General features: G+C 42.3%; 1 protein-coding gene across 1 annotated transcript in view; it reads left to right on the forward strand.

The window, feature by feature from the left end:
* The first annotated feature begins 587 nt into the window (after positions 1-587).
* Positions 588-4,506, forward strand: part of KLHL32 (kelch like family member 32) — a 127,573-nt gene continuing 123,654 nt past the window's right edge. The window contains exon 1 of the mRNA XM_018558810.1: positions 588-598. The gene's annotated coding sequence lies outside the window, so the exon portion shown is untranslated. The remainder of the gene's footprint in view (positions 599-4,506) is intronic.

The raw sequence follows: 4,506 nt of genomic DNA on the forward strand, positions 1-4,506 counted from the left end.
TGAGTAGCCAGTCTTACTGAATACTGGCCTAGGTGTTCCATGCATAGTTTATGTAAACCAAACATTTCCCCTTTCCACGGTCTGATATTTACTGTTTAAAGCTGGCAGCTTGTGCACAGGGAAGTGACTCAATCTATAAATTGTGATAAGGTAAGTTATATACAGCTGTCCACAAATAATGATACATGTTCATGCAGGCTACCAATAAGAACAGCCCAGTACGTACTGCCAAACATGCAATAGTGCACAGGCATGCACGGAACATGCGTGGAAACACAACGCATGAAAGACGTGCACGGGCCAACAGGGTGGCGCACAGGAAGTTGCATAGGACCTGCACTAATGGGCTGGCCTATATAAACAAGCTTGTAATGTGCACAGGTTGCTGAAAGATCTTCAGCTTGTTCCTGTCTCCCTGTGATCTCATCTGTCTGCTTGATTCCTGCACCTGTCTCGGCTTGTTTCTTGACCACTCCTTTCGCACGCTGCCTGCCACTGAGACCTCGGCCTGTTTGCTGGATTACTCTCTGCCGTCTGCCTGGTACCTCGCTGATCTGCTGCTCTCGACCTTGGCCTGTGACCCCCGACATCTCTCCTGGTTCTCGACACTGTACTTCGCTGCCCGGCTGGCTGTGACCTCGGGCTATATCCTCGACCTGCTTCTGTCTCCTGTTCCAGTCGTATCCCCTGAGTTCCAGGACTCACGCAGTGCAGTCTGCTTCATCAGCACTTGTTCGCCTCTGTGTCCACACACTCCCTGTCCCCACTTCCACACACTCCCCTGTCCACACACTCCACTGTCCCCACTGTTGGACAAGAGGCGCAGGGGCAGCCCCCTCATCCATTCGGTCTCCGCTCAGGTGCATGACACTATCCTTTGTGTCATCACTAGTATACTGTTATTATCAGTGGCTACCATTCCTGTCTTGAAGCTCTACTTTCTGGGTTTAAATCTTACTGGGTACCCTATCTGCATGACATTTTCGTGTGCACTATCTAGAACATATTAGTAAGATACTTGGCCTCCTTCCAGCCTGGCCCTAGTATTTGATTTAGAGCAGCGATGAAATTAGACTCCTTTGCATAAAGAGACTGATGTGAGTGATTCTATGTAATAAGATTTTAGTAGTTACTTTATTAATTCATGAAATATGTAATCACAAACTGAAAATCAGAATGCATCCTGGAGGCTGAAAACAGAGCTTTTGTTACGCTATACAACCCAGAAACTAAGAGCATGCAGAAAACATAAAAATAGTTTTATCCTTTTTGAGCTACAGAGAATCTTGTGACTCCTCTATGCAAGTTTGCAGCTCCCCCTAGGATCTAGTACTGAAATCATCTTACAAGAGTTCAACAGTAGCCAGGAATGGCAATTACAAATATTTCTGATTTGTTCATTTGTATGTAGAGCCAGATATACTCTATATCTGTCTGATATACAGTTGCTTTACCATGACCAAGCAGTTTATCTACTAATACATGCCTAGCTGTAAATTAATTATACTTGGAGTTAAATTAATCAAAAATGTAAATGGATATGTGTGCAAATATTGCATCAAACGGACAAAATTTAAATCTAAAACTCCCCAAAAAATCCAATACTTGGCATATTCCATTATTTTCAACAGAAGGAAGCTGAAAGAGGACATTTCTTTTTGGCATTTGCTACCTGCCATGGTTTTTTCTTACCGATCTATCTACTTTTTTCCTTCTCTTTGACATTGCAGCTCACCAAATCAAACATTTAGAAACTTGAGAACACTGAGCAAGATGTTGCTGTGAAACCAGGAAATGTATAGCAAAATGATAATCAATTTGTTTGCTAATCTTCACAAGCTGGCCTCTTGAACTTGACAAATGTTTATTTTAGTTAGACAGCCTCTTCATTGAATATATCTACATATAATAAAAACAGAAATATTAATAATTATGCTAGGGAAATGTGCTCAGCAAATAATTATAGGCCAAGAGCTTGGCTTAATCTCGCAAGGCTGCCTTTGTAAGACAGGAAACAACACCTCCACACCAAATTACCAATTACCAACAAGCACTTTGCATAATCACTCTGAAGTCTCCTTATTAAACTAGGATTTCATATTGTTTGTTGAGATTTCTAATGAAGAGGAGATGTCTATTTGTAGAGTATTCAGGAGATTATTATTTACAACGACTCAGCTGATCCAAGAAAATGTGTAGATGAGGTTTCTCTCAAGACATAATTAGTGGCCATGGAGGAAACATCCCAAGAGTATAGGTGTTCTGGAAAAATAAATCCTTAGCAATTACAGTAAGCACATGAATTAGAACAATTTCACCTACTTAAAGTGTTTCATCTAATAGTTGGGACTTCTATACAATATTAATAATGATACATAAATGAAAGTGGACCTAGCATTATATATACAATACATGTTCATGTAAGTGCATTCATGCTAAGTAATGTGTAAAGGTGGCCATACACTTTACAACCCTTGCAAGACCTTTGTCTTGCGAGGGTTGTAAAGTAATTTAAAAAACGTACAATCTGCCAATCTTGGACAGGCAGATCGTACCTGCGATCATCGCAAGCCGCGCCCCCCTGAGAGGCGGGCTTCCGATGACTGCAATGCTGTGCGGGCACCGGCCCGTTCGGCAGTTGTCGAACAAGCAGACCACTAACCCGCCGAGAATCGTACGATTCCCGGTGGGTTTTCCAGCCTGCTTGTTCGACGGAAGACATGCGACCGTACAGTAGAAATGGTCGCACGCCTTCCATACACTTTGCGATTATCGTACGATCGCGGGATTTCTCTCGATTCGCGTACGATAATCGTACAGTGTATGGACACCTTAACCCGATGAGAATCGTACGATTCACGGTGGGTTTTCCAGCCTGCTTGTTCGATCGAAGACGTGCGACCATACAGTAGAAACGGTTGCACGCCTTCCAAACACTTTGCGATTATCGTACGATCGCGGGATTTCCCTCGATTCTCGTACGATAATGGTACAGTGTATGGGCACCTTTAGTGTATGGGCACCTTTAGTGTAACACTTGCATGCATTTATTACCTCTCACGATACTTCCCCCTGACAATAGCTACATCTGTTTTTTTTTTCTTTAAGGTTGGTGGCATCTTGGTTTAGATATATTCCTGGCTCAACATCTACATCTTTGAGAATCGGAATAAGTTCTTCTGACCAAGTACAGGCATACAAGGTTTTTGTACCACCTTTAAACTTCAAACCAAAGACAGTCATATAAATCCTGGTGCTTTGGCTGTGTTCACTCGTGTCTGAAACAGCTCAACTTTTTGCTGCAGTCTCTTAACTTTGGGCAGTGGTTCTCCACCTTTCTAGGGCCGGGACCCCTTGGTAACATTTGCCAAGTTGCGGTGACTCCCAGCGGTAAAATTTAGGGATGCTGCGGCAACGACATCTGGCGGCGTGGCGGGAGAACTGACGCTGCTTGCTAGGAGAGGGCTGAGGGGGACTCTCACCTAGCACAGCAGAAATCACACAGGTTGAGAACCACTGGTATACGCCGTCAGAATTAAAAAAAAACCACCATAGGAATGCATAGCTAGATTCCTATTGGCTATTTCACTTTGCAATAGCAAACTAGCTATTGCACCCACCCTCTGCTGCTGTCAATCACTAGAAGAGGACCTGATGGAGAACTTCTGGGAGAAAGTGTTTCTCTCCCAGGCAGCCGGGAGCCGCTCCCGGGCGACCCCTGGCAAATCATCATTCGACCCCCGACGGGGTGAGAACTGCTGCCTTAGGGCTTGCTACAAAGTTACAGTGTTGCAGTCTTATCAACAGTAAAGAGGAGACTGAGGAAACGCTTCCTCCTGCCTGCAGCAGACTGATGATATAATTTCAGCTAAGGCAAGGTCACTTGACTGGAGCTCAAGAACTGCTTTTTAATGATACGTGTTAAAGTTTTTTGGAAAATGATGCTGTTTCTGCATATTATAAAATGCCTATAATATATTCATAAAAACTATGTAACATAAAAGGATTTTTAAACGCTCAAACGCTTTATCAATAATGAATCCGAATAAAACAAATATACATTGCCCAGCATGTCTCTCTGATAGTCAATGAGGTCATTGTCAGATCTCAATTTTAGTGATTTTGTAAAACCTTTTTACTTGCAGCTTTTCACCATTCCCACAATACCATTTGGTGGTCATTCCATGAATTTACATTTCACAGTAAGGAGTACATTATCACATATAAAATGATGACAAGCAAACAAAACACAACCTGCTCATCACATGTCGGTTACAGCATTTATTGTCTCCACATGAGATATATTTCCCCCGTCAATAAACAAACGTGTACAGTATTACAAATAGTGACATGCCAGTTTGCGGATGTTTTCATCTTTTTTTAATCTTATTTGAAATTCAATTGTGAAAACATTTTTGCCTCCAGCTGTCAGGCTGACTGTCAAGCTCTACCTGAAGAAGATAAAGTACAACAGTTGATGTTAATAAAAAAAAAAAAAAAAAAAAA

Source organism: Nanorana parkeri, unplaced genomic scaffold (assembly GCF_000935625.1).
Source record: "Nanorana parkeri isolate BGI_ZX_2015 unplaced genomic scaffold, ASM93562v1 scaffold360, whole genome shotgun sequence".
In the NCBI taxonomy this organism is placed as follows: domain Eukaryota; kingdom Metazoa; phylum Chordata; class Amphibia; order Anura; family Dicroglossidae; genus Nanorana; species Nanorana parkeri.